Source organism: Olea europaea, chromosome 23 (assembly GCF_002742605.1).
Source record: "Olea europaea var. sylvestris chromosome 23, O_europaea_v1, whole genome shotgun sequence".
Classification (NCBI taxonomy): Eukaryota; Viridiplantae; Streptophyta; class Magnoliopsida; order Lamiales; family Oleaceae; genus Olea; species Olea europaea.
The window spans coordinates 9565040-9576524 of NC_036259.1; positions in this window are offsets into that span (position 1 = coordinate 9565040).

Sequence of the window (11485 nt, forward strand, 5' to 3'; positions counted from 1 at the left end):
TATTAGAACACAACATTCTCATGTACATAAAACAATAATCATATACAGATGGCCTCAAGTAAACTTATCTTTTCCAGTAGAAGCCGACCGGTGAATCTTAATGTATAACTTGCAGCAAACAAGAAAATACAATGTGTTGAAATTAAGAGGTGACTTACCGGCGTTGGGCCCTTACTGACTTTACCAACTTGACTGTGGAAATCGACAACTTGGTCAGAAAAAGAGGCCGGCTGCGCTGCTAAGGCTGTGAACTTGAGAGGCGTATGGAACGGAGAGGTTAGGGCTGTCACGTTTCAATTGAAAATGCGAGTTTTTTTTCCTTTAAACTCATCGGGTCGGGAATGTTTTGGCAACATTTATCGAACGTTGCAAAAAGTTGAAAATGATTTTACTTTCGCAACGTTTGGTCGATATTGCTGTACGACGAAATTTCGTGTATTAAAATACAGAAATCGTTACAAATTGTATTTAGATAAATACAAGTGATGTTGACCTTCTTGTAGTTGCAAAATTGTAAAATCCTCTGATTAATGATCTGAATATTTGAAGTCGAGGGGCCACGTGGCTTAAATCCTGATCTTCAATAATTTGTTGAAAATTTGATTTGTCGATATTTGACTTGTTTAGAACTTGAATCTTGAGATTTGGACTTGGACTTGAATTTGATTTGATTTGAAAAAAGACTTTGATCTCTTTGGATTTGACGTGAACCTGTTTGATTCGAAGAAGATTTTAATCTTCTTGGGGTTCACCAGATTTGAATTTGAGAAGAATTCTTCACTTCTTCAGGTCCTGAAATTTCTTCAGTACTTCATGGTTGCGTTCTCTGCTTTTCTTTCACCTCTTGTGCTTTTTTGTCCCATGGACCATTGGTCCTATTTATAGGATAAATTTTGTGACCAATTTTGGTAACCACTTAATTATCTCTAATTAAGAGATATAATTGAGTAATTTATGATTTTATTTATTATTATTTTTTATGTATATGTTTATCTATTTTAAAATGTGGTATGGACGTTCGTGTTTTATAGGCTTTAGAAGACATTAATAAATTTAATTGGGCTGATTATTTAAATCGACCCAATTCATTTTATTTATTCATTTATTTTTTTTATGTCTACAAATGCCCTCTCAAGATTTATTTATTTATTATGCAATAAATAAATTAATAAATCTTGACTTTCGATTTTTCTTTTTTTTCGATTTTGATTGATTATTTTATTTTTCTTTTTTTTTTTGTTTTTATTTGGCTTCAAAAATCCCATAAGTAAATTAATACATGTGGAACGGTTGAGTGAATTTGATAAAATTCTTATCTTCTAAATTCGAGGATAAGAAATCTTCTTTTTTTTTCTCTTTTTTTTGGGATCGAATTTTGATTATTTATTTATTTATTTTATACGATCCGTAAGAAATTTGATTTGAACATGCCTTTTGCGTTTTATGATAGGTTGGGCTTGGGTAAGGTCCGATACCCGCCTATTTATATGGAGGAATTATGAGACTTGGAAACAAGTCTGTTAAAACTTGCAAATAGAGGTAAAGTATTTTTTTTTTTATTACTCTCTTTCTCTCATCCGTTTTCTCTCACTTTTTTTTTTAATACCGTTTCCGCCGCAGCAGAAACATGAATTGCGGCGGAAACCAAAATATAGGTTTCTGTCCATGCACAGAAACCAATATTCATTTGGTTTTGTGCGTAAATTGGTTTCCGTCAAAAACCTCTTTTTTTTTTCAATTATTTCTCTTGGTTTTTGAACAGAATTGGAACCAAATCCAAATTGGAATTGGAATTGGTTTACGCCATTTTCGGTGGCAGCCAATTTTCAATTTCGTTTTTTTTAAGACGTCAATTTTCTTTTTTTGTTTTTACGTCAATTTTTTTTTTTTTTTTTTTTTTTTTTGTTTTTTTTTTTTTGTCTTTATTTCTTTATTATTTTTTTGATTGTCTTTTATTTTGATAACCCTTTTTTTTTGGTCGATTGTTGTTATTATTATTATGTTTGTTTTTGTATTTTTGTTTTAACAATGTTGAAACTAACATTTTTTTTTTGTAGGGATTGAACCTTTTGGAGCAAATCAAGGATTTTGAGGTTCAATTTTTTTTTTAATTTTTTGCGTGTAGAGGTTATATATTTTTTTTTGTTGCAATTATTTTACGAGTTCAGAAATTACATATTTATGAATAAACTCAAAATTGCAAACCTCAGTACACGTTGAGGATCAAAGACCGTCATTTTTCACCATCCAATGCATTTTGTGTTAAGGACCAAGGACTGACTCCTTCGACTGTTCATAACACTTTGTGTTAAGGACCATCGACTGGTTCCTTCGACCGTCTAAGGCACTTTGTGTTGAGGACCAAGGATTGACTCCTTCGACTGTTCAAAACACTTTGTGTTGAGGACCAAGGACCTGTTCCTTCGACCATCTAAGGCACTTTGTGTTGAGGACCAAGGACCTGCTCCTTCGACTGTTCAAAACACTTTGTGTTGAGGACCAAGGACCTGCTCCTTCCGTCGTTTAAGACACTTTGTGTTAAGGACCAAGGACTCGTTCCTTCCATCGTCCAAGACACTTTGTGTTGAAGACCAAGGACTGGCTCCTTCAATCGTTCAAGACACTTTGTGTTAAGGACCAAGGACCTGTTCCTTTGACAATAAACCAATTTGAAAGGTTTACTGTCCCTTTTTCTTTTTTGGGCTGACTTTTTTTTTTTTTTTTGCAGACATGGCTGGAACAAGTTCTAATGATAAAGTGTGTTCTGACATGCACGAAATTGTTGAGTTTAAAAATCAAGGCAAAAGTTATCTGCGTTTCAAAGATACTGATGTGAAGTACCATGCCCAAACCGGCGTACGAGGTAAACTTAAAGTTAGTGTCCATAAGCCAACGACAGATCCTTCCCCCGACCTTCTGGAGCCTTTGTCGGAGTTGCATATGTCCGCCATTAGTGATTGTCACGAGAGTTTGGATACTAGTAAGTCCAATCGCTCTAGCAGTCATCTTCCCTTTTTGTGTCTTCCACCTCATCATTCCCAGAGCATGGAGTACATTCCAAGGGCTGTGATTTGTGAGAGAATTGATAATAGAGAGATACGATGGGGAAGCGCACTGGTCAGTCGAGGAGAGATTTCTTTTCTTCCAAAATTTTGGGAATGGTCTTTGTGGGTCCAGAAACTTCTACTCAAGAGGAATCTCCGAGAGTTAGCTTTTGCAGTCGGTTCTGCCGCAAAAGATTACCATCGCCCAAACTCCATTTACAAAGCTCTTTGTGAGGTTTGGTGTCCAGAAACCAACACCTTTGTGACTGCCAATGGTGAAATTGGCATTTCTCTTTGGGACATCCGTGAGATAAGTGGACTTTCGATGATGGGTCATTATTATGAGGAAGTAGTCCCAAGCCTTTCAGAGTTGACGGATCATCTTCCCAAGTCTTGTTTGTATCTCTTTAATGTTTTCGCGTTGATTGCCCATGCGAATGAATTCGACAGAGTTACTCACGAACAGTGGATTAATTTTTGGTTTCATGAGAATGGTTGTGTCCCGAACCCTCGACAACACAAAAATTATAAGAATGCTATGAATTTAAATCCATTCAAAAGGCGTCATCAAAGAACATCGAAGGAAATACTGAGGCCCGTGGTGGCAGACAAGCCGAGAGACATTACTCGTAGGGATCAACGTCACTGGGGCAATTTTCCAGCATCTCTGTCTATGGAAGAAGAAGAGGAATTAGAGATAGCAGCCTATCTCTCCCTATGGCTTTGTCGCTTCGTTCTTCCGTCTGGGGACGAAAGTCTAAGAGTTGGGACTTTTAAAGCATCTTCTAGGATGGCAGGCGGGTACACTTATAGTCTAGTTCCATCCATATTGGCGAGCATTTATAGTGGACTTACACGAACATCTAACTATCACGCAAATCCAGACCTTGGCTCAATTTCACATTCATTTCCTGGACATTTTCTTTACGCTTGGGCAACAACTTATTTTATCCGAGGTGTTTATGCTCATGTAGACAAGAGTTATTCTCGCCCTATAATTCGAAGATATGCCGGAACTCTAAATGCTTTTCAATCTTGGGAGAAAAATGTCGTTGATTGTCGGGAATTTATCCGTGGAGCGATGAACACCGATAACTTTTGCTGGAATCCATTACCCTCATCGTCTCATCCTGATGTACGTGTGGACGACCAACCTAGGTCTGCAGATACTTCAGAATTCATGATGAGTATTCGATCTGGATTTGTCTCTTATCGTCGAGGAAATTCACCTTTCATTCTTGAGGCGTATAATCCTCACAGGTTTGCGAGACAGTTTGGCTTTAGACAGAAACTTCCCGGTTCACCAAGAAAGTTGAATATTGCCCCCAGTGTAGGCGACATGTATCGGGTTTGGTTGTCCCTGACTCGGACAAAAAGTGGGTCTGTATTTCATATTCCAGAGTATGTGAGGGATATACATCAAAACATTGATGTTGAATACCAGGCTTGGTGGAATAGTAAAGTGTTACCACTTTTGACCAAGGTCCAGGTGCATGTCTTATTTTCTAGTGAAAGCCGTGACTTTGTTCTTGGCTCCACTCCGAACAGGGTTTTAGCTAGAGGGTTAAACCCTCCAAATGCTACTCCTGAAGAGGCTTCTCGAAAGAGAGATCTAAACCAGCAAAATGAAAAAGGTATTAAGAGAATCAAAATTATAGTTCCCTTGACAAAGGTTGCCGCCACCTCTGAGCCTGCTGATAAGGTGCCAGAAGCAATTTTGATTCCAGATCACAGTAGTCCTGGAGATCGAGCATCACAAGCACCAGGAAAGACTGTGACTCTAGAAGATGAAAGTTCTGGAGATCAGGTATAGTTCTCCCTTTATTTTTTTATTTTTTATTTTACGTACTGTTTGTATCTGATTTTCTGTCACAATCTTCAATTTCAGGCTCGTCTTTTTCGAATATACAAAATCAAACGACCAATAGAACTGAGGCCGCTTCAAGCTATTCCGAGTCTTTCAAAAGGTGAAGTTGGAGCTTCTCACATTAACCTCAGCCTCCCGAACACATCATCAAATGATGGATTTTTAGACATGTCGCCCAGGACACGAAATGCAGGTATGTGTCCTATTGTTGTTTACTGCACTTTTTTCCCTTCTTTTTATTTTTTTTTTATTTTTTTTTGAAACCATGTTCGATTTCTTGTAGGTTTTCCGAGCATCCCTGAAGAACTAAATTTCTCCATGAATCCAAACTTTTTGCAAAATCAGACTGGCGAGAATGACGGGCGAATCGATGCACTTCAAGGAATAGATGGCATTAATGATTCTCATGACCTTCTTTGCAAATATCCAGGCACCATCAATGAAGGTACTTTGGTGCATATCATGGACAATTTTAATGCTGAAGATGAAGTAAATTCAGGGACTGTGAGAGCTAATATTTCAGAGGTCAATCAAGGAGTTCCTGTCGTTCCATCTTCGTTGGCTTTAGTCAGTATTCCGCCTTCACAAACAAATAATCATCGGGTTGCACCAATCTGTTCTTTCATGTCTGGTCCTCCACCTGGAATTACTCAAGAGTCTCCTTATCTGAAGGCTGCTCTGCAAGAAGCTATGAATAATTACCTCCAGAAATGTTTTAAGGATGTCTTAAAGTATGGATTCTCCAATATTCGATCTTGGTGGGATGAAAATAATTTAATTCTTCAGAATGTGATTTCCAACTCATTCCACGCAGACCCAACACCTTTGATGAAACGCATGGATGTGTTTCTGAAAAAAATTGACTCTTACTTGTTTGAAAGAAAGCAGCACTTGGATTGTCCAACCGTTGAAGAAAAGGCGAAGGAGTTGAAACTTTTGAACATTCAACTAGAAGTAAAGGATTCCACGTGTTCTTCGTTGAGAGACAAAATTAGTGAGCTAACCTTTGAGTTAGATAGACTTCGTGATGAACTTCAAGCCCAAAAGGAAGAAACAAGTATGATTGGAACCAAGAAGGCAGCATTGGAAGAAGCACAGGCAAGAGATATCGCTAGCATAGCATCCATTGACCAGAAAAGGAAGACCCTTGAAGATAGTTTCCTGCGAGTGATCAATGGCGAGTGATCCTGACAAAGTCATGAATTTCTGATCTCTTTTTTTTTTTTTTTTAAAGACCATATTGTTTGAATTTTGACTTACTATTTTTATTTGGATGAACTTTTCTTTTTCATGTTTCTTGTGTTTTTTTTATAGCAATTGATAAACAAATTGAATGAATTTATTAGTTGTGACTGAACTTGAATTTATAATTTATTCAAGCTGCCTACGTACCCAAACGGGATCAAGTCGAACGTAGTTCATTACATGAACACAATTTTTTTTGTACAATGAAAAATTTAAAAATAAAAAACTTCAGGCGTAAAAACGCTTTAAGAATTTTCCATTGATAGGTCCGATTTGCAATCCATCTTTGTCGACGATCTTATACGCTCCGTTAGTGAATGCATGGGTAACAAGAAATGGACCATCCCATTTAGGTTGGAACTTGCCCCCTGTTTTTCTTGTGATTATGATTGGCTTGCGCACGGAAAGTACCAGATCTCCAACTTGAAATGATCTTGGTCGTACTTTTTTGTTGAAAGACTTGGCCATTCGAGCTTGATAGCATTCTAGATGCATTTGTGCTTCTAACCTCTTCTCATCCAAAACTTCCAGCTCTTCCAATCGAAGGCGGGCATTTTCTTCAGTTGTCAAACTTTCCTGAACAGCAATTCGAAGTGACGGAATTTGACACTCTAAGGGAAGGACAGCTTCTACCCCATATACTAAGGCATAAGGAGTGGCTTGTGTTGGAGTCCGATAAGTAGTTCGATAAGCCCATAAGACTTCACCGATTCTCTCATGCCAATCTCTTTTTGATTTGGAGACAACCTTTTTCAACAGACTGCATAGTGTTTTGTTGAATGCCTCTGCCAATCCGTTAGCTGCCGCATTGTACATAGACGAGTTGTACTGTTTGAATCCAAACTTTGTACATAAATTGTTTATATGGCTATTGCAAAATGGCTTGCCATTATCAGTTATGATATGTCGCGGGACACCATATCGATAAATGATTTGGATACGAATGAAATCTGCGACATTTTCTTTCTTTACTTCCTTCAATGGTATGGCTTCGGCCCACTTAGAGAAGTAGTCTGTCCCGGCGAGGATGTATGCATGCCCTGCTGAAGACTTTGGAGCTATAGGCCCAATGACATCAAGACCCCATGCATCAAACGGCCATGAAGCTATTGTCGGATGTAATGGTTCCGGAGGTTGATGGATGAAATTTGCAAGGATTTGGCAAGCTTCACATTTTCTTGCATAATCCATAGAGTCTTGTACCATAGTTGGCCAGTAATATCCCATCCTCTTTATTCGAAAATGGAGTTTAGGTCCAGACTGGTGGGCACCACAAATTCCAGAGTGAGCTTCTTCTACGACCTGCGTTGCTTCATCATTACTTAGGCATCGAAGGAAAACTCCATCAAATGATCGTCGATAAAGTGTTCCCTTATAAAAGATAAAGCGAGAGGCACGCCTCTTGATTTCTATTTTTCGCCTTGGATTATTTGGTAGCTTTTGATGTTGGAGGAAATCAATTATTGGCTGTCTTCAATCTTCTCTTTCCTCATCTTCGACTACTTCGACACTATTGTTTTCTTCTAAATTACTGGGTAGCAATGATGGAAGCACCCATCTTTGAGCAATTGATATGGAGTGGGAAAATTCTTCATCTGATCTAGCTAAAACAGCAGTCAAATTAGCTAAGGCATCAGCTTCCTTATTTTCACTTCTCGGGATGAATTTGATTTTTATCGAATCAAATCGTCTCATAAGCATTGCTGCATGTTCATGATACGGCTTCAAGTCTGAATTACGGACTTCATATTCAGCTAAAAGTTGGTTGATTATCAATTTAGAGTCTCCAAAGACTTCCAGCTGGTGAATATCCATGTCTAAAGCTGTCTCTAGGCCGATGATAAGAGCTTGATATTCTGCCACATTATTCGAACATTTTTCTGTTAAGGCAAATGAGTAGGGCATGGCGAGATCATGAGGAGTGATGAAGACCACTCCTGCTCCGGCACCATAACTTCGGGCTGCCCCATCGAAGTATAGCCTCCATGATGGTATGATTTCGGTGAATAGAACTTCTTCATCGGGAAGGTCTTCTTGAAGTTCCCATTCCGTTGGAATTGGGTGGTCAGCAAGGAAATCCGCCAAAGCTTGTCCTTTAATGGCCTTTTGTGGAATGAATTTGATGTCGAACTCAGACAACAGTAATGCCCATTTTCCAATCCTTCCAGAAAGAATTGGTCTGGACATTATGTACTTCAATGGATCAATCTTTGAAACAAGATTGATTGTGTGTGATAGCATATAATGCCTCAACTTTTTAGCTGCGAAGATTAACGCGAGGCACATTTTTTCAATAGGTGAATACTTTATTTCAGCGCCTACCAGTGTCCGGCTCAAGTAATAGAGTGCATTCTTTTTTCCTTCTTCGTTAACTTGGGCAAGAAGTGCCCCTAGAGAATATTCTTGTGCTGCAACATAAAGAGTCAGCGACTTCCCTGGAACTGGAGCTGTGAGTACTGGTGGACGAGACAAATATTGCTTAATGCTTTGGAAAGCATTTTGACAAGCGTTATCCCATTCGAATGGTACATCTTTCTTCACCAATTTGTTGAATGGATGACAATGTCCGGCTAGATTAGAGATAAATCTTCGAATGTATGCAAGTTTTCCTTGAAAACTTTTCAACTCACGTACATTTCTTGGCTCTGGCATGTTGATTATAGCTTCAATTTTTGATTGATCTATTTCAATGCCCCGATGTCGAACAACGAAGCCGAGAAATTTTTCAGAGGTGACGCCAAATGCACATTTCAACGGATTCATCTTTAACTGATGTCTTCGAAGTTTTTTGAAAACATCACGTAAATCTTGTAAATGATCGTCGCGTCTTTTTGTTTTAACAACAAGATCATCCACATAACATTCAACGTTCTTATGTAAAATATCATCGAAAATCTTTTGCATTGCCCGCTGGTAGGTTGCCCCCGCATTTTTTAATCCAAAAGGCATAACTTTGTAACAATATATGCCTTTTGGGGTACGAAATGATGTGAGTTCCTCGTCTTTTGGGTTCATCCGTACCTGATTGTATCCAGAAAATTCGTCCATGAAAGATAAGACTTCATATCCGGTAGTTGCATCCACCATCAGCTCTGTTATTGAAACTGGAAAATCATCTTTCGGACATACTTGATTCAGATCCCGAAAGTCAACGCAAATTCGCAATTGCCCGTTCTTCTTTTTTACAGGAACAATGTTTGCGATCCATGTTGGATATTTCACTTCACGTATAAATCCAGCTTCAATAAGTTTGTTGACTTCCATTTCAATTTGAGGAATCAGTTCTGGTCGAAATCTTCTTTGAGGTTGTTTGACGGGTCGAACTCCATGTCTTACCGCAAGATGATGCACTGCAACTTTAGGATTTAACCCCGGCATTTCTTTGTAAGACCATGCAAACACGTCTTTGTATTGGTGAAGCAAACTAATGTACTCAGATTCTTCCTTTTGATTGAGAAGGGCACTTACAAATACTGGTCTCGGGTTTTCTTCGGTCCCCAGGTTCAATTGTTTCAAGTCATCCACAGTAGTTTGTCCACCTTCCTCAAAAGTATGTGGGGCTGGTTCAGGTTCATCAGTTGCGACAGAACTTTCGGACTCGGAGTCTGAATCGGGAGCTTCTTCAAAGGCTATGTGATTGACAGAGACTTCTTCTTTTTCTTCACTCTCCTTTTGGGATGGATGAAGTTTTTGATGTCTTCATCTTCTTCTTGATCGTTGTGGCTTTAGGCTTGGATCAGAAGTTCTAATCCCAAGTCGAGAAAATGCGGATTGTCTTTGGGACGACGTTTGGGAAGCTTGTGCATTCTTATCAATTTGGGTAGAAAAAGAAGAATCTTCGCTTAATCTTTGGAAGACGGAAACTTTACCTTTTACATCAACTATTGGGGAGGATTCTCCTTTTAACCTTTTAAACACTGAAACTCTGGCATTATTATTTTCAATTCGATCGAACACTGAAGGTTTCGGCTGTTCAGATTTCTCTTCTGCAACTTCATAAATTTGAATCATGATGGGGTTTGAGGAAACCTTCTTGACCTTAATCTTTCTTGGTGGATTGGGATCATATCCCAAACCATACTTGGGTCGGGACACCAAGGCTTGATCAGAATTAAAAGGGGGATGCCCTCCTGAAAGGACAGCATCAAGATCACCTAATTTACGAGGCTCTCCTTTTCCAAACCCAGCATTTTCAAACAACTTTTTAACTTGAGGATTGTAACATCCTTTGAAAGTTTGTTTTGATTCAGCAGCTCCTTCTTGTTTGGATGAGCCGGAAATACAGAGTTTTGATATGTCCGGAAGAGATGTTGAAGCCTCTGATGTAGATTTATGTCCTTTCGAGCCCGCCATAAATTGGTGGGGCAGAAGCAATTTTGGGATGCTAGGTATTGGAAGAGTTAACTCTTTTCTCAATATCTCAACATCAATTGATTCTACTTGAGGTTCTTTGCCTTTAGAGAATTTTTCGGATGTAAATTTTGACTTATCTTCGATAAGTTGATAAGACTGAGCAGCACTAGATGTATCATGATCGTTTGTATCTTTTTTGATTTTGAATCCAAACATGGTCAACCCTGAAGAATTACATTCTTCACCTTCCATATAAAACTTGGCATCGGTAAAATGGGATTCTTCTTCGAGAAAAGGTTTGGACTCAGCTACAACACATTTGACCTCTCCGTCTCGACTGTAGTTGAAGCATTGGTGCCAAGTCGATGGTACCACTCCAGTTTCGTGTAGCCAAACACGTCCAAGGAGTAACTCGTATGATGTTTTAGCATCAATGACATGGAAAAGAGCCGAGGAGATTAACTCCTCTATTTGCAACTTTAGGCGAATCATGCCAATGGCTCGCTGACCTTTTTGATTGAATCCTTGAATCATGATTTTGCTTCTGGATAGATTACCAACATTAATTCCAATTTTCTTCATTATTTTGACCGGCATAATATTTACAGCAGATCCACAATCGATCATCATGCGATTTATCTTGCACTTTCGAATATAACCGCTGACATACAGTGGTCTATTATGTGGACGTGATCCCAGTTGTAAATCTCCATCGTCGAATGTTATGGCGGCCATACAGTCTTGAGGAGATGTGGCTCCAATATGTTCTAAAATTTTGCCTTCATATTCTTCCGGATCGATTAATGCTGCCACCAAGGCCATTCAGTCATCGAAGGGAAGGGCAAGAGACTCTACTAGACTTGTATTGGCAGGAATATTATTGAGTCGTGAAATAGTTTTCTTCTGTTTTGAAGTCTACCTTGATACGTTCTTCATTTCATCTTTCTCCTTCACATTGATTACGTTGGAGGTTAGA